This window comes from Fistularia commersonii, chromosome 15 (assembly GCF_037954325.1).
Source record: "Fistularia commersonii isolate RoL2024-O1a breed Wild chromosome 15, RoL_Fcom_v1.0, whole genome shotgun sequence".
Taxonomy (NCBI): domain Eukaryota; kingdom Metazoa; phylum Chordata; class Actinopteri; order Syngnathiformes; family Fistulariidae; genus Fistularia; species Fistularia commersonii.
This window is the reverse complement of record NC_141298.1, coordinates 2,494,490-2,514,564: the sequence shown is the minus strand read 5'-3', so window position 1 is coordinate 2,514,564 and position 20,075 is coordinate 2,494,490. Positions and strand designations below refer to the sequence as shown.

General features: G+C 42.6%; 1 protein-coding gene across 2 annotated transcripts in view; it reads right to left on the bottom strand.

Annotated features, from left to right (window-relative positions):
• znf438 (zinc finger protein 438) overlaps window positions 1-20,075 on the bottom strand; it is a 59,377-nt gene that overhangs the window by 20,798 nt on the left and 18,504 nt on the right. For both annotated transcript variants that reach the window (XM_086160411.1, XM_086160410.1), the window contains exon 2: window positions 8,978-9,070. The gene's annotated coding sequence lies outside the window, so the exon portion shown is untranslated. The remainder of the gene's footprint in view (window positions 1-8,977; window positions 9,071-20,075) is intronic.

Below are 20,075 nucleotides of genomic sequence, written 5' to 3'. Positions count from 1 at the left end.
TTGTTATCTCCGTTGTAGGTGAAAGCAACATTCATCTGGAACTCAAAGATAGAGCCTGGAGATGGAACAAGTCTGGAATGAAGTGTGAATGTGTGTGTGAGTGTGTTTGTTGGAGGGGAAGGAGGGGTGAAAACCCAGCAGAGGCCAAACTCCCCCAGGTTTTAGCCTAGATGAAAGGCCAGGATCTGAGCTAGATAAGAGGGCAGAACATGGGGGGTCGGGGCCAGCCGGCTGTGTGAAGCCATGTCCAGCGGCCATCTTTCACTATCATATCTCTCTCTCTCTGTCTGTCTGTCTGTCTGTCTCTCTCTCTCACACACACACACACATACAATTTGGAATTAGTGAACAAGAGAGAGAAGTACTAGAATATCTTGGATTTTGGGGCAACATAATAACAAGAGAGCGATTAGTGGATCTTGTAGTCCAAGAGGAAATCAGATCACTCCATGTTTTTTCCACCTGAGTGAACTTAAGCGTTATCTGTGCTCTATTGCTTTTTCCTGCATGCATGCTAACTGCTCATCTCTAGTCTGGGGAAAACACTCTCCAGCCGTAGCAGTAGCTCTGTGTGCAGGGCTGTCTGGAGCAGGGGCGGTCATGGGGAAAATGAAATTAGTGTTTGCAGAGGTCCATGTTTCGTCCCACAACTCATGCTGAATGAAAGGGCCAAGAAGTGGGGGGGTGGAGGGGTGCGTGCGCAAAACACACACACACGTGCACATATGCGCGCACACACATACACTGTGATTTGGGAGAATCCAGCTGTTCCTTTATACCTTTTCGTTCGACAACATTGAGAAGTGTTGCAAGATAGAACATAACAGCACCATATGGGATAGTTTGCAAGCACGAACACACACACACACACACACACACACACATGCACGCGCAAACCTATATGTCATCCACTGTCACCTGAGCGAATCAATGCCAGGGAGAAATCCATTCCAATTAGGATCCTGATGCTCTGCCCTGCATGCGGATGCAGATTAATCAATAGAGAAGCCCCATTTGCTAGACCACTATTCCTCATTGAGAATACCTTAAACTCTCCAAAATAAAATCAAATGGAGACGCTGCCTTTTAGCTTTCACTGAGTTAGAAAAACAAAACAAAAAGTCACATTTATTTATGTCAAAGTTGTTTAGTATGAATATTCAAGAATCACTTCAAAGAAAAACTAATAATAAATAAATTACTTATTTCACAGAGGTAGTTGCAAAAAAAGGGTGGACTTTCAATTGGTAAAAAACTTGCTCTGTTTAATGATGATAGGATGCTGTAAACCCTGAACAACCGGTGACCTTTGACCTCATATCCAACGAGGCCATTTGTCATTCCATGGAAGCTGCCCTCAATCATTCATTTTCACATAAAAAAGAAAAGAGGAACTGGCGTGTGTGCTTCAAAGTGAGTGCATACAGACACACACACACACACACGTGCACGGTTGGTAAGGCAGCAGGTCCAGAATTGAGTGGCAGGAACGCGGGCTGGAGGTGACAGCAGTGTGTCCAAGTGCGTGTCTAGAGGTGTGTGTTTGAGGTTTCAAAGTGTTAACACTATTCTTCCCCGGGCAGCCAGACTGTCTTTGCCATCCAGACTTTACAACGCTAAACCTTTCCTTGACCTTTCCCTCTGCCATGACATTTGGACCCTTCTGAATAGGTCAAACAGCACTAAAGAGTAGGAAACATGGGAGGGGGAACTTCCAAGAGAAGAAGAATAAAAGAAGAGCAAAAGGCGAGCTAGCAGCGTTGACAAAAGAGGGTTTTTTTTTCGTGGTGGAGGCTGCTCGAAGTGTTTCAACAGTTCCTAAAATTGCAAGATTGAAAACTGTTGCATAATGACACAAGGAGGAAATCACGATATGCTGGTGTGTTTGCTTCAGATGAATCAAACATATCTAAAAATGACACCCTTTCTGGTGATTTCTGGGGATTGTGAAAGTTCTCTCAAAGGTTTCTGTTTGCTGCCAAATGACTGTACGTTCCTTGATCAAATTGTATGCTTTTTTTTTTTTACCACGTGCAGTGTGAAATTTTGAAGGGCCGCCTTTTGGGTATTTCAAAAAAGGATAGCAGGGGGTAAAAAAGTAGGTTAGTTTGGAGTTGGAGATGATACACTTAGAGAATTCCTGAAAGGAGTGTCGAGCAGAGGACCAGAGACAGTGTGGAAATGAGTGTGTGGAAATGCAAAGAGGGAAATGTTTGGTTTCCAGCAGACCAAACACAGCTGTCGAGATCCCTGTCAATACAACATGGAGTTACTTTTCTGAGGAAGTGCATTTTGAGCTAGAACATAGGTACGGCTTTGGGGTTGCACAGCTCTCAGAGGTGGTGCCAGGGAGGGCGAAGGAAACAAGGGGAGGTAGAGGGACAGCCAAATGAGAATTTCCATACACACTTGTATACGTACTTGCAGGGTCTCTATGAACTAATGCCATAAAAAAATACAACTGCATGCACTCTTGATGTAGGACAAGGGCTGTAGGACGCACCGGTTGAAGAGAATTTGAAGATATACAGTAAAAGCAGGAAACAATCAATTTGTCACATGAACAGCTATATATTCAACGATTCTAAAAGTTTCAGAAAGCTATGAGCTGCGAATACTGAAACTAGAGGGGTTTTCTGGTGGGTTAATGTAACATTCCTGACAGCATCACAGAGACCTTCGTGTCATTGTGCTGATGACAAAATAGTGTTTTTTTTTGTTCATTTTTTGTGAAAATATGCTATATTTTTAATGCTGGGTGCTTCCATTTCAATTTTTATTCTTAACCAGTAACATAAAAAAAGAAATTGATAATAATAAAATACAAGATATATTCAACACCTAAGTTAATCAGTGGCTAATCAGTGATAGTGATCAAATTTATTGTCTTTGAATGCCTCTAAAGACGCACACGCACGCGCGCACACACACACACACACACACACACACACACGCACACACACACACACAAACACACACACACACACGTTTGTTTGTTTGTTTATGTTTTACTTTGAAAAATAATCACTACTAACTCAAACTTTTTTTGAAAGTATTGCAAACAATCGCCACTATTAACAAGTATAACAAGTAAGAATCAACCATTCCTGGTTGTCCAGTCTGAAAAAACTACTTGCAGTGTACCTTTCCCGTTGAGATCCCACTGTCCATTTGTCTTTCATCAATTAGTCGATATGAACCAGCTGTAAAGGAAGGCTCATTGTTCCCAGCGCTCTGTAGAGAAGAAGCATCTCCTGCCGCCTCAACTGGGACACTGACACCTGTACTCCCAGTCACATCTTAATGATCACTCAACGCAAAGGGGACAACTTCAATGGGGACTGTGAGAGCAAGAGGATGCCATCGTGCTAATTTTAGTTGCTCTGCATCTCAGATGAAGCGGTGGGAAAGGCGGGGAGGAGGCGTAGAGAAGCGGGATACTTCTGTCTTTCACTTTTGACTGTCTGCATCACGTCTTCCCAACTATCATTATCCTGTGCATCCACTATGAAAGAGGGTCTCACAGCTCTTTGATTCTTGGGATTCATTTCTCCCTGTCTTCCTTTTTCCTGCTCTCTCTCTCTCCTAGATTCTGACTCTCTCTTTCATTCCCACCTCCCTCCTCTTCTGTCGGTACCTGGGTAAATAAACAGTGTTGTGTGGGATGCTAATTAGAGCAGGCTCAGGGACGCGATGGGCCCTGAGACGGATAAACAGCAAGGTAGGGTGGAGAAGAAATGAGATGGAGGGCTGTGTGCGTGGGGGTGCGGTTGGGGGTGATGTTAACCCACCCCAAGGGCAACACAACATGGATGCAAACACACCGGCTTTGCAGTGAAGGACAGTTTGGTCTGGGCTTTGAAGTGAAGGGCAGCAGCAAGGTAGAGGACTTGGGTGGGGGTGGGTTAGGTGGGTGGCGGGGCGGCGGTGGGTTGAGGGGCACAGGTGGGATGGGGGCGGGGGGCTACATTGCGGAAGCTTCGGTTTCGAGAGGAACTGGGGAATTGTCGTGAAAACTTCCTTAATGACGGCTGCTCCAAGAGACCCGGCTACGAGATCAAAAGAATATGCAGATGATCACAACAGCTCTCCTGTCGAGGTGAGCCTGGCTCTATAAAAGCAGGTCAATGTGAGGCAGCTTGTTCTTATTTAAGCATGTACACTTGTTCTTGTGAGTTAGTTTTAATCCTAACTAAATACCATGTCGTCCGCCATGCAGCACGTTGACTCTGTCCTAAATTGCTCATACATTTATGACTCTTACTCTCTTATTAAGAGAGCTCAAGTTAGGGGCATATGTAGCATGTCGCAAGATAAATTATGTCATTCTGTCAAAAAAATAAATGCCCAAATGCTCCTAGGAGGCTCCTATTTCCTTAAATGAAAGGTTCTTCCATCCAAGAACAGCGTGTTCATATGCTATGTCACATTTTTGCCTTATATTACATCACAAGACTATGAAAAAAAATGTGGAAAAAAAAAAAAACACTCACTGAGTAGGTGTTCCTCTGCACAAGTTCTAAACTGATTTCTCGAATAATTACGGTGGCACATGAATGCAGTGCTGAAGGCATTCCAGATCAACATCCAGCACAATCCATACTGATGAATATTGCTTGGTGATGTATTGTTGGAAATGTGAGGTGCATAAACGGGGAAAGATGATTCTCACTATAAATCAGAAACCACATAAAATTGGTAGCTCGTTACATGGCGCCCTATATATTGACTTCAGGATTGAGCGACTTTGGCCAAGGCCTTTGCGTTTTGTGTGGATGTAACAGAAGGTCCATCCACCATTTTTCTCCTCTCAGAGTTGATACAGAAGGCATTAGTAATGGATCCCAAAGATTGACAGACGTCCCTGTTTGAGCGTTGTGTGTATGTTCCTTAAGACAGTTTAAATTTTTCCATGAATGGAAACTGGACCAACATCGTATACCCTTGTGCAGACCTCGTGCAGGTCGAAGTTCACGGCTGTGTCTTCTTTAACGCATCGTGGAAGAGATCTGTGATAAAGCTTGACGGAATTTTTCCGTTCAAAGTAAATTTCAGTCGAGCAGGATTTTAACATAATGTGCTGTTGCTAAGAAGATGCCAGAAAACTGTGTTATACCTAATGCTCTTAAAATAGTGGCCTATTACTTTTTTTAACATCCAGAGAACTAGGGCTTGGCAATATGTCAGTGTATTTAGAATATCATCTAACTTTTAGATTTTGTCCCAGATCATGTTTTTTTTTTTTCTTGCAGAAATTGATTCAATAAATGTTAAAATAATAGGGAAATACCACAAGGTAATTAGTTAATTTAACCAGACAAAGCACGGTCCCGGAAGACCACCCAGGAAGAATACAAACTTTGGATCCAGTTTTCCCTTACCCGGACACGGGTCATGGGGGCCTCTACCTGGAGCCAGGCCCGGGGGGAAGGCTCGACGGCGAGCGTCTGGTGGCCAGGCCTTCACCCATGGGGTTTGGTCGGGCACACCCCGAAGGATTGTCATGGGTCCCTCTTCCCCTGGGCTCACCACCGGCAGGAAGGGTAAGGGGAGTCAGGTGCAGTGTGAGCCGGGTGGTGGCTGGATTGGGGGACCTTGGTTGTGATCCTTGGCTGCAGAAGCTGGCTCTTGGGACATGGAATGTCACCTCTATGGCAGGGAGGGAGCCTTAGCTGGTGCACGAGGCACAGAGATTAAGACTAGATATAGTCTAACTCACCTCGACGCATAGTGTGGGGTCTGGAACCAGACCTCTCAAGACGGGCTGGACTCTTTTTTTCTTACTCTGCAGTTGCCTCAGGTGAGAGGCGCCAGGCAGGTGTGGGCATATTGATTGCCCCCCAGCTCAGCGCCTGTACGTTCAGGTTCAACCCGGTGGACAAGAGGGTAGCCTCCCTCAGGTTCTGACTGTTGTTTGTGGCTATGCACCCACCAATTTACCAGTTTCAGCCGTCTTGGGGTCCCTAAAGGGGCTGCTTGAGAGCGCTCCAATCAGGGACTCCCTTGTTCTACTGGGACACGTCAGCACTCACTCAACAGTGCAACTTGGAAGGGCGTGATTGGGGGGGAATGCCCCCCACATCTGAACCCATTTTATTGTTGGACTTCTCTGCTCATTATGGATAACAAACACCATGTTCAGGCATAAAAGTGTCCATACGTGCACTTGGCACCAACGCATCTTAGGCCACAGTTATTTGATCGACCTTGTGGTCGTGTCATTGGAGTTGTGGCCGCATGTCCTGGACACTCGCATGAAGAGAGGGGCGGAGCTGTCAACTGACCACCACCTGGTGGTGAGCTGACTCCAATGGTGGGGGAGGATGCCGGTCAGATCTGGCAGACCCAAACGTAATGTGAGGGTCTGCTGGGAACGTCTGGCAGAGTCCCCTGTCAGAAGGAGTTTCAATTCCCACCTCTGGCAGAACTACAACCACATCTCGAGGGAGATGGGAGACATTGAGTCCGAATGGGCCATGTTCCGTGCAACATTGTCGAGGCGGCTGCAAGGCGATCAGGGGAAAGAAGTCCTGCCGAAAGTGGAGGAGTTCAAGTATCTCGGGGTCTTGTTCACGAGTGAGAGATGGATGGAGCGGGAGATCGAAAGGCGGACCGGTGCGGCGCCTGCAGTGATGCGGACTCTGTACCAGTCCGTAATGGTGAAGAGGGAGCTAAGCATAAAGGTGAAGCTCTCAATTTACCGGTAAATCTACGTTCCCACCCTCACCTATGGTCATTAGCTGTGGGTAGTGACCGAAAGAACAAGATCACTGATACAAGCGGCCGAAATGAGCTTCTTCCGCAGGGTGGCCGGACTCTCCCATAGAGATAGGGTGAGAAGTTCGGTCATCAGGGAGGAGCTCGGAGTAGAGCCGCTGCTCCTCCGCATAGAGAGGAGCCAGATGAGGTGGCTCGGGCATCTGGTCAGGATGCCTCCTGGACGCTTCCCGGGGGAGGTGTTCTGAGCATGTCCAGCTGGGAGGAAACCACGGGGAAGACACAAGACACACTGGAGTGACTACTTCTCCAGGCTGGCCTGGGAATGCCTTGGGGTCCCCCCAGAGGAGCTGGACCATGTGGCGGGGGAGATGGAGGTCTGGGCCTCATTGCTCCGGCTGCTGCCCCTGTGACCCAACTCCGGATAAGCAGGGGAAGATGGATGGATGGATAATTAGTTAATTTACATAAAATAATTCACCAATGATGGTAAACAGAGAACACAAATTATTATGCTTCAATTGCATATATGTATAATGCTTTTATATGTACTCCAAGACAGGAGTGCAAATCTTTCTCAGAGGGTAAATATGTGTCAAAAGTGAACACGCATTTTTTTTTTTTTTTAATTTTTTTTTTACAAAAAAAAACAAAAACAAACTTAAATCTGTAAAACTGTAGAGCTGGAAGGCTAATAAGGGGAAACCTGTGTTGCTGCTGGACCGTCAGAAGCTGTGAGGAGCTCCAGAAATGTCTCAGTGGCCTTTAGTGGCCCTTTTTTGTATTTTTTCCTCTGTAGCAGAGTGTTTTCCTCTCACTCTTAATCAAGGATCAGTCAACCCCTCACATCCTTTCTTTTTTTTGTCTTAAGTACATAAATGAAGCACTATACCAGATGTCATGGGTGGATTATTAAATCTGCAGGGCAGGCTGTCGTGCAGGAAGAAGCCGAATGACATCTAAAGGTGCTGTGAATTGAAATAGCACCGTAAATGGGCGGGGGGTGAGGGGAGGGGGTTCCCACTCCTGTAGTGTTGCTGTTAAAGAAAGTCAGCTGTCCAGAGTGGCAAAAAATGGAAGTGTATTTTTGTAGTGAAGCATCAAAAGAGATGCTGTTCAGTAGGTCATGTGAACACTGTATTAAGAGTTCTTTTTTTGATTAAAAGACATCTTATGATCCCATATTAGGGCTAGATTAGTAATGACAGGTGCAGAGGAAGCCTTGCTGTTACAAAGACTTGCATAAGCTCTTAATCTCACGTTAAGTCTGCTGTAAACACTGACAGAGACACAAAGGGGAAAGTGGTAGCGGATCATGATCTATAAGAGATTGCAAAGGAGAGGGGTAAAGGAGGGAAATGTGATGGCTGGATAGATGAGCTATTTTTATAATGAGGTCAGCGTGAGCTGTGGGATTTCATTCTCTTGGGACACACACACACACACACACACACATACACTGTGGTGATGTATCCTCTCATTCATGATGGGTGGAACGACATCACTCAAGTAAGAGAAGAGAAACAGGTTGACAGGGGGGGGTGTAATTTCTGCTGTAATCTGAGGTCAATCCAAATCTCTGATTGGTATCTCTCTTGGCTCGCATCAACCGGGCCCGTCACTGAGGAATCGCTCCCGGCAGTCCCTTTTACATTTTACTTAAGTACCTTTTCAAACTCATAGCAATCAACAAATGGACAAAAAATAGAATCAGGCCCTGGTCAGTGACCAGCCATTGCCTTTCCTACATGCAGGTTACAGTGGAAGATTCCTAGTGTCATGCGTGGGGGAGACAATGAGACCTGAACACTACACAGTGTGGTTTCTGTTGTTAAGATTTTTTTTTTTTTTTTATTGTGCTTTTTTTCATATTGCTGTACTGTATGAATGACGCATCTTCATATCCAAAGAGTTTTCATTTTCCACCAGTAACGTGGTGAGAGCCACACATAAAATGTTTGGTTTGATCAGATTCCTGTCATTTTTTGAGGGGGGGGCATCAAAACATTAACAAAGCCATAATTAAAAAACATAATCAAGAAAATTCTCCATCCAAATGTCCAAAAATACATGATACATTATTTTTACGGAAAATGAAAAATAAAAAGAAAAATCTCTTCTTTTGTTTTCTATTAACTGTTTTACTCAAATCTTGTCCCAGCCATTCATTCAAAATACAAAAGCGTGTGCTTCACACAACTTTGTTGAGGTGTAATTTTCATACAATCAAAAATTTGAAAAATACAAACAAAAATATTACCAGTCGGGTGATTCCTTCCACCTTGGCTGCTCCCTTGCTCCTCCTCTCTCTGGGATGGTCCCTGTCCTGTTGCCCTCCCTCTCCACACTCTCACTGTAAAACACAACACAAACATTGTACTTTCACGTGTCTATGGAGGTTCTTAGCCATCAGGTCATGGTAAATTCTTGTCAAAATCTTTTCGTGGCAACTGGACTTGAATCTCTTCCCTTAAAGACATTTCAACTCTCATCCGAGGCAAAGATTAGAGGGACCAAAGGACTGATCACCCAGGCAGAAGATTGAGAATGTGGCGTATGCTGTCACCTGCAATGAGGACTGTGATATCTATATCGGGGAGGCAAAAAAAAACCTCTGCACAAACAGGTGGCCTAACACAGGAGACCAACCAGCTCAGGACAGGACTCTGCAGTCCACGTAGACGCGAAGGACAAGGGCTATTTGAAGTCAGCATTGTCCGCATACTTGCCAGAGAAGGCTGAAGGTTCGAGGAAGGAGTCAAAGAAGTAATCAAAAACCATCTCTGAACAGAGGGGGGGGGCCTTAGGTACAAGATTTGCCCAAGTATAACGCCGTACTAGGATCCCAAGACAGATCAACTCATTCACACTTTGTCTATCCGCACCCTCCAAACCACTCGGGAAGATCCACCACCAAAACCAGGCCCCAGTGACTACTGCCTGGGTCTCAGTCCAAGTGATTTAACTGGTTCCTCCACTTAGTTTCACACAATCTTAATTTTAGCTGAACCTATAATAATCTTAACTCTTAAAAGCTGTATATTTGTTACCACAGATGACAACCCCATTAACACAACAACCTCAGTCAACCTAGTTTCTGCAAAACAACTCTCTCATCAACATTAGCCATTGCAATTTAGCCCCAAAGCCTGGTAGTTACACACAGAGAACTCCCTGCAGTCCATTCGAACTAAATAAGAGATATTTAAACAAGGGAAGAAAGGGAAGAAATTGAAGTCCGGTTGCTGCGAAAAGATTTCAATAAGAATTATAGTCTAACATAAATGCAAGGTACATTTAAATTATGACAATAGTCATGACTCTATATTTATTACAGGAAGTTTCGATTATTTTTTCCTAGCCTTTTTTGCAGCTTACTGCTCTCTGTGGAAAAAAAAATGATTACCTAAGATTTGCAAGAAAACTCTACAAAAACAAAAATGATTCAAAATATGCAGCTCTTGTCATGAAAGGTAAAAAAGGTAAGAAATTGAAAAAAGCTAAATACAAATAAGCATCTCTTTCTGTTGTCTTAACGGAAATAATAAAAATGCTGAAAAACGTTGTATGGTTTTGAAGTTCCTGCAAAACATGAATCTGATCGGACGAAGGAGAAAAGAGCAACATGGTCTGACGATGGAGTACGGCAGCCATTTGATCAAAACACCCCAACATCAGGGCCTGTTTCTGCAGCACACAACCTGCACCCACTACCTTCTTTGCTCTAAATGTCGTTTTGGCCCTCCATTAGCTAGTGAGTAGCCGTTTAGCCGGCAGTGTCTCGGCAGTCTGAGACACTGGCTGCCCACTCAGTCACATCCAGCCATATTAAATAAATAAGGAGGGCACCTCTGTGTAAATTATTCATTTAACATGCCTTATCCTCTTCCAACAACCTTGTTAGAGCAACTCAGTAGTAGTGGGTGGAGGGGGGTGCAGACATTAAGGCCCATGTGCGACTCAGCAGAAGCTGTGGCGCATCTCTAAGCTCTCTGGGCGTTCAGTCATGGGGGGGGGCTAATTCAGCTCGACACCTCCTTTGTTTCAGGCAGAGAGGAGCTGCACACACACACACACACTGGTCCGTGCTTGCTCACTCGGGCACACACTTGAACACACACTGACACACGCAAAGAAGCAGGGGGGGGGGGCGGAGGGGAGCACAAGACAGGCATTTTTAGTGCATATTCAAAGAATAATCATCCTCCTTGTCTAGATGAATTATTGAGGAGTGGGAGACGGGGACAAGCGATGCTGGAATGCTATGGCCTTTTATTTCGTCATCTCTAAACAAGCTGATTCTAATGAGGCAGGATTGTGACCCATAGAAAAATGCTTATTTGGAGAGAAAACATACCAAAAAAAGGAAAGGAAAACCTGTTTTCCAAATATTAACCTTGAGGGAAATTGTATTGCCCTGTGCAGCAGTTTGCATTCTGTGTTCAAGTCAACACTTCAAAAGTACTTGGAACAAACTATGTGGATTGTTGACAGTTTAGATTTTGGGGTCATTACCAGGGCAGGATCTAGCAGCGGCTGATTGAAATTTAAATTGTCATATTTCATGGTGTGTGTGTGGGGGTATGTATGTACGCATGTATATACAAGGAGTTCAAGAAAAGAATAATGTTATGTTCAAAGAAAGAAGGGAGTAGTTTCTGATCAAAATCTGTTGTCGTCTTACTTTTCTTTTTTTAATCATAGGGCTTCACTTTTTTCTGGGATTGGCATACAGCTGAAAAGCTGACTGCAACACACACACACACACACACACACACACACACACACACACACACACACACACACACACACACACACACACACACACACACACACACACACACACACACACACACACACACGCGCACGCGCACAGGTACGCACACACACATCCTAAATTAAACATGAAATTCCTACTAGAGTTGCAGTATATACCAAGTATTGAAAATGCAACATACCTTTAAACAGGCAGGTACATCTGTCCCACCACTTATAGTTATAATAATTACAATAATTATAATTATAAAACAGACAGGTACATCTGTTCCGCCACTCACGACGGCACAGGTGTACATGGCCTTTGATTAAACTTGAGAATGACTTCTATTTATCATTTATGACTTATACTATGCAGTGTACAAAAATTACAAAATGTCAGAAATGTCAATGAAGGGAAATCAAAAATTAATTTCCTACAAATGAAACAGCATTTTATAAAGCAGGCAGGGGTCTAAAGAAGACTAAATTTTAAGATACAAATGATAAAACCAAGAGGCGGGTCATTTGACAACAATTCAATCAAACTTCACCACTACAGGATTAAAAGGGATATACAGTTGTGGAAAAAAGGGATAACTTTACAATATGTTAATTTCAGTATCCCAATTAAGGGGATTTTTTTTTTAAATGATTCATTTATTTTATTAATAAATCAGGGGGCAGCGTGGCTCAGGTGATTAAAGGTAGATGACTTGGAAAGACTTGTTGCTGTGCAAGAAACTGAACCCCAAACAGTTAGGGGTTCAGTTCGGGGGTTCACTCAGGGAGCAGTTCGGGCCTAACTGCTCCCTGAGTGACACTCAAGTGGCTGCCAACTGCTCATAGTTCATCCACAACGGGTTAAATACAGTGAAGAAGGTCCAACAAGAGTTTAAAAAAGGGTTCACAAAGGTGCTAGTATTCTCCGATATACCTAGTGTAATATATTGTTTAGTAGCCATGATACCAAACCGCAATGGAGTAAAACTATATCTTGAACACTTGCCTCTTTATGCACAACAAACATCAAAGTTAGACAATAAGTGTAATTTAGTCCAGGTAAGCGGAGAACAAAACCCACAGCAGTTTTTAAAGCTGACTAAGAGAAGTCGCGAAGAGGGGAGTGTAGAATAGAGTGAACTTATGTAAGACAAAATGGCAACTCTAAGATGCACTATTCAAGGTAATACCTGATGGCAAGTTGAGTTTTATGCTTACGGTTTAAGAGACATGTCCGCTACCAAAATGGTGAGAATTTCACCTCCATTTTGTTGTTTTGAAAAGGGATAAAAAAAAGGAATGCTGTTTATGGGTGTATATATACACACACACTCACATTTACATACACATCAGTTTCGACGTAGTTCTTTCAGAGGTACTTTATCATTAGTTGTGCAGGGGGAACCCCATATAGACAAATGAAAGTGATGTTCTTTCAGTTTACAAACGTCTTGCACATAAATCACATCAATTGCATTGTCGTATTGTAAATATGCAAAGAATTATTACTAAGAATTATTACTTAGAAAGTTGTTTCGATGAGTTTCGATGAGTGACACCATTATGCCACAGTTAATAGGAATAGAAGACGGTGATATTATTTAGCATGACATTTTCAATTTTAAAAGAAACAGGAGTTGAGTTTAATACCTAGTAACAAATTCTAAATTCTGGTACAGTGACAACTCCCCCATCCCTCTCACTGTGTGTCAGACTCCAGAGCTCGGCCCCAGAGCAGGAGGTTGTTATGTCAACTCTGACAGTGCTCATTACCAGCCTCTATGCTTCGAATTAAAGTTAACAGGCTTTGGCCCAGACAGAGACCAGCTAGACCTGACTGGTACAATGGGATCAGTGTGTTTGTGTGTGTGTGTGTGTGTGTGTGTGTGTGTGTGTATGTGTGTGTGTGTGTGTGTGTGTGTGTGTGTGTGTGAAGTCGATTACAAAACACTCTTTCATTTCCAAATCGCACCCTGAGGTCTTTGTACATTAGAGAAGCACCGATACAAGATGTACAATGACACTAGCTGCTTATTTTCATGTTCACACAAACTCCTCCGTACGAGGGCGGATCACAGCATACTGTAGCCAAAAGCTTTGGTTTGAGCACTCCTGCTGCCGGGCAGGATTTCTATTTTATAAGCTGCTTTTCCATTGCGTGGTAAGCACTAAACCATTTCTTTTTCGGTTCAAAAGTTGGGGGATAGTACCTGGAACTTTTTATTTTGGTAGAGCCCCCAGTGGAGTATTCCAGTACATTTAGCAGGTATCACAAATGTAGATAAATAATGAGTCAGCGAATGGTAACTACAGTAGTTTATGATGCAATACTCTCACTCAAAGAAAAGACATAGAACCAAGCATTTTCTCACTAAAAAAAAGAACATAAAAAGGTTATGATAAAAACTTTTAATTCTGTTGTTTAAAATGAACCATGGTTTTATAGTAACTGCACTGTTTATATTGGAGACAAAACAAGTATAATCCTTCCTAAAGGCTCCATCAACAATTTACTAAAAACAGCTATTCCCTGTGAAAAAACTTTCACAATTTTTTATTTGATTTTTATTTTTCTTATTTTTTGAGAAGGGCAAAAAGTGTGAGGTATCCCACAGCTGCAGCACTGCAACCCAAATTAGCCGGGACCACATGAAAAGCCTGTCGTCTCTATTTCAGGCCGGGGCGGGAAAATTGCTGCCTTTCTCTCTCTACTCTAGCATTAAACCTCAATTAGTGCACAACTTCACCACTGATGTCATTACAGTAGGTCCCAAAATGCCATGAAAACACTGTACTTTGCCTGACAGGTAAGGGGCCGGAGTTGAGCCTGCCACTACTTTCTGTCTGACTGCAAGGTGATATTCTTCAAATGTGGTCTGAGCGGACAAAAACAAAAAAAAAAAAAAAAAAAAAGGAAAAAAAGGCAGGAACCTGTGGCCTGGCTTGGCTAAATTTACCAGGAATTTTAATCCACAGACGTGACTGGAGTTTCCCAAGAGTGGGCAGATCAGGGAAACGGGACAAGAAAAACTCTCGCTTGACCTCTGACGACCTGAGAGAGGCAGAAAGAGAGAGAAGGTAGGAGAGGAGAGCCAGGTTGAAGGGGGGGAACTTCTCACATCACTCACAGTTCTCTGCTACTTCTTTTCTCTCATCAAATCGTCTTTATTACACAATAAACTTGGATAACGGAAAGAGAGGGTTTCAGTCACTCCTGCAGACACTGAGCTAAGCAGATTATTAAATTTATTAGTCTCGCTTTTCATTAAAATTTGGCTTCACTCTCCTGGGGATAGGAGACAAGGTAATGTTCTGTTTTCAGGCAGGAAAATCATTTCAGGTCAAGCATGCAACTAAATCCGAAGACGGGCCCGCACTGCATTAGTAACTTGTTCAGTGATATTATTATAATTATTTTCTGATTGTGTTGTACTTTTTGTATGTTAAATGCTGTTTAATGTGATTTACTCAGAAATAAAGTGAAGCATCAAAGAGAGACAAAAGGACTACTATGTAAATCATTGGTTTCAACAAGATAGAACTATGGATTGGTTACTAGAATAATACAGTATTCCCTATATTAATGCATAGTGACACTATCCTAACAAATCCTATCTTTGTTTTCAATCAATAATTTTTGAATAAATAGAAACAGCAAAGGAATTATTAAGAGCAGCCTTGAGTTGAGTTTAAAAGGAAAGACAGATTGCGGACAAACTCTAACAGACACTAAAAAAATCCTTAAATTCCTTTTGTTCAGGCTCCTCTAACGCAACAGATCTCATTCTGTCAGACACAGAATCGAAAATGGATTTTCTTGAGGGATGTTGTGGTAGATTATGAATAAATAACATCTGAGTTAATGGCAGGAATCCTAAATTAATGATATAAAAATTCACTCTGTTTTAAAAGACTTGCAAAACGAATTAAAAGGGGACTCAGCAGGTCCAATCAGTACAGGTACCAGAAGTGAAATGCTCGGTCAGATACTAATGTAAGTCTTCCTGGAGAGCACATATTATGACTGTCAATAAGTGGTTTTCATAATCAAATGAAAGAAATCAGCAAAAGGGGTCAAATTAGGCCAGAAGTGGGAATAATCTGGGTAAAAATACCCTCTGGTTCTTACAGCTGACATAAACCGCTTGTTTAGTTTTCATAAAATAAAAAAAATAATAAAAAAAATGCACTTCCCCCACGTGGTGCGAATTATGCATCTTGGCTCGCGGTGTTGTTCTCTCCGACGCACAGCCCCCGCGGACCTCCAGTTTTGTGTACCTCCACCTGACGAGGCGGGTCAACTCTTAAATCTTCAAAGAGCAGTCAGTCAAGCGGCGGATTGTTATTACCACCCAAACTCGATTTCTCACAGGTGCGACGAGAGGGGATGTGGGGGGAGGGAGGAGGGCACGTTTCTCAGAAAGTGGAACAATTTTTTTTTATTTTTTCATGCGCCACGTTCCGACAAAAACTTTGAGCAGGGGTGTGCGGGAGGGGGGGGGATCAAAAGCCTCAGTTTCTGGTGAGCGGACCCAATCAGCCGAAAGGGCCAAGGAGAGGAGGAGAGACAAGTGCTTCCCTTTTAAATTGATCCCACCGAGACCCTCAAGGTTCCCCTCGCAGGACTCGCAGAAAAGCGATAAAAATCTGGCCCTATGGATCTGACGAGGAACAGGGAGGAGAGAGGCAAAGAAGAAAGACTGTGTTGGGGGAGGAGGGGGGCGCAAAGAAAGAACTGAAAGGAACTGTAGGGGGAAAGCAGCCAGCTGAGGAAGATCAAGAGAGTCGAGGGAGACGAGAAGTTGGGCTTGTTCTCCAAGGGGGCGCATCCAGGCATCGTATGCCAGCGAGCACTGGAGAGGGCCGGTGCTATCAACTATCAAACCCGTGTTACACGTATGATGATGTGCTCAACCAATCTACCACTGGTATATTGTCCCTGCCAGGCCCTGGCAGACCAGACTCTGGATCATTTTTTTTTCTCTCCTCGAGCTGGCCTGAGATCAGACTCTGGACAGGGCCGGCATGTTTTTTTATCCGCAGCATGTTGTTGGGGCCTCAAAGGAGCGAGCGCTATCAGAACAGCCCAGAGACCCCGCAGCCTGCCAGTCGCCAATGTGGACACACACACACACACACATACACACACACACACACACACACACACAGGCTTTGATCTGCATATGTATGGAAGGGTCCCCCCATTTTTTTGTAATACTACAAATTTAGTTGGTTCAAATATCCCTCAGTGAGACGGCGTCCAATCGCAAATTCCCCTCTCTGATGTCACACATTGTGAATATGGAAAAAATTTGTGTATGCAATTAGTGATGTTTATATAAAATTTTCAAAACAGGGGTGAATCACTTCACCCCTCCTACTATATTATTGAATAGTTCAGGTAGCAAAAATCCAATGTAAAATACAATTTGATTAAAAAAAATAAAATTAAGCATGTTTTATGTATACAACATACATTAATATAATTGTGTCAGTGCAACTAGACCTTTGAGCTGAAATCATAAATAGAAGTATGTTGGACCAAACGCAGCATGACAAGACATTCTTAGAAATATAAAAATTACTTGCACTTTCTGTACTATTTCTCAAACCTTCAGCATTGTTACTTTCACATGAACATGCTGAAGACTTGTTCTCTCTGCACTTTAGCGTCAAGCCCCACGTCAATACCAGGTGTTCTCTGTGCAAGGCTCTCCACAGTTCTGCTGACAAAGTTGGTTTTCTTCAGAGGTATTTTTCCATGGAAGGACAAGCGTCATACTGATAAAGGAATCACAAAGTAGCATCCGTGTTTGATCGATGGATTTTGGTCAGGACGGTCTTAGACGAAGGGGTCACATCATCATATTTCAGTAGTTCATGTGCTTCTAATTTTGTGGCTGACTGTCTAAGCATGTTGAAATGGGAGGGTGCAGGTCAAATCAATTCTTACTTCCGATAAAAATGACAGCCCAACTAAACTCACAGCGAGGAGGAGTGTTGATCAGGAGGCGCCACAGTTTAACATCGGCACTAGAGACTACTGGCTGAGGTTGCGGCCTGAGGGACAAAATCCCAGCGTCCAGCGTCTGGAGCATTTTGTCTTCCATTTAGTTCACATGTATTTCAGACGCACTTGGCACTAGTGGTCAACTGTCTGAATAGATCCACTGTCAACTTCATTGGATAATATATTTACCTGCACAGACATTGTTGCACTCTACACACGCAAAACAATAAAACAATTATTTAAATGGCAAATAATTTTTGTAAATCCCCTAGATGATATTTTTTTATGCTCCATTCTTAAAAAAAGAAGCCAAAGGCTAAAGGAGCGGTAAAGCTGACAACAGTGCTTGTAAAATATCTTTTCAAAGGAACAACCCCAATTTTCTTCAACTCTTTAGATGGAAAACTATTATTTTGCTGTCCTCTGGCAGATCACAGCTGTGAGGCAGGTGAGAAGAAGAAACAAAAAAGTTAAAAGAAACTCAACTGACATTAACACCCTGCAGACGTTCCAGTGTCGTAGTGTAATATTCCTGAGTGTAATATTACCAAAACCTGTCTGTTGCCATGGATTTGTGAGAATGGGGGGTGATTGTAGAGCCACAAAAGCAGAATATCAACATGTGGCAGTTGAGATGGAAAGAAGACTAAAATATGGGATCTCAATCTGCTCGTGGAACATGGTTACATCTTGTAATTTCATAATTTCATGATTATTATTTAAAATTGTTACAAATGTTATTATGAATTAAACTTCGTCTGCGATGGCTGTCATGAAAGCAGTTTACAGAGTTTTGCTACTGTTGGTTTTGAACAGTTTTAAAACTGTTTTAGTTTGTACCAATATTCAACCATTTTTGAAAGGAGGATATTGTTAATAAAACTTCAGGATTTGCATTATAGAAGATATCATGTTTTTTTTTTTTTGTTAAGTACTTCATTACATACCAAAGCCCCTAAGAGAAAGGTTAAAAAAGATGATTACAACTCCCTGCTTTCTTTGATACATGAAGATCACACACTTTTCTAGTTCACACCCCGGTGAAACTAGGAAGTGCTGCTTGCATTTTAGCATGATAACCAAGATGTTTCTAAATCATATATTCAACCATCTGACTACACATTTTTCGAATATTTGATTATCAAATACTCCTGTGTTATTACCAAGATATGTGGCAGTTGCATGCCACAATAAAGTGGACACTGGTTTGATAGATGGCCGCTGTTTGGTGGGAAGAACTCACAGCCTAATAAATAAGCAGATCTCTGCTAATGCCATCATGGTAGGCTTAGGACGGAAACACCCCCTTAACTGTGAGCGCCGCCTCCACTGGCAACTCCCTGCCCTTTATGATAAATGCCTGAAATCACATAACTATTCAACTTCAAGAATTTGATATTTCATTCAGTTGACTCTACAGATGGAGACACTTATTTAATTGTCATGGGAAAAAAAAAAGAATTACAAAAAACACTGAAGGCAAGAGCAAAAATTCAAAGATATTAGACTGCAGCTTTTTTACCACAGATGGCCTTTTGTGTGTGTGTGTGGTATGATTTGGTGGCATATCCGATTGATTGCAAAGAGCGCACGCACTCATCATGAGTGCTAATTTTCAGTAGCAGCACATGGCGCAGCGAGGAAATAAGAGGCTTCCTCTCTTACATGAAGGGGAAACAAACAAACACACAAAAAAAAAAAAAACAGAGCAGGGACAACAAGGGTTGGCTTGTTGCAATGGTAAAGAAAAGTAGAAGAATAAAAAATTCCTTTTATTTTTAAACTTTTGATCTTCGTGAGATGAATTGTTTTTCAGGCAAGTGAGTCAAAGTTTTTTTTTTTTTTATTTTAGATAAGGTGTCTAATCCCATAAGAGCCTGGCTAAGATGCAGGGTTTGGAGATCATGTCAAAACGAGTATTAGAACATATATTGAGTGATAACATATGTACTGCATGTAAACTGTACGAAAAGCAAGAAGGCTCAAGTGCTACTTTTGGGATGTGATTTTCAGGATGACTGTCATTTAGTTATGTTCATTTTAAATCCTCAGGCAATCACAAGTGATGCGATGCGTGTCATGTTTTTTAGGGTTTGAAATTCATTTTCAAAATGAATTCCATCGCAGATTGCTGACTTGCTTCTCAAATAGAAAACAGAAAGACAAGCAGTGCTGAAAACCATACACTCAACATTATCTTTACGACAAAGAATACCAGCTACCATTGACAAATTTGTCCACAAATCAGCGAAGAAATCACGCACTTCATGTTTTATGTAAATTGTAAAGCAAAGAAATGCTATATTAGCTGTACAATGCTTATAATTCCTCTCCTTATTGTCGTGTGACAAGCATGTATATTTTCTACATAATTTTCAAACCGATATGCACCAAAATATCCCCTTGGAAACACAAGGAGTCATCCTGTGTTTGTGTGTGTGTGTGTTTTCTGAACACAGGGTGTTGTGACGCATCTAGTGCGGAAGTTAGAGGGAAGGTGCATGCCTACTGCCTGTCTGCTTGCTGCCTCTTGCTTTCAGAACTGCTGCTGGCTAGCCCTTGTGGTGAATGAAGAAGTAACTCATGCATC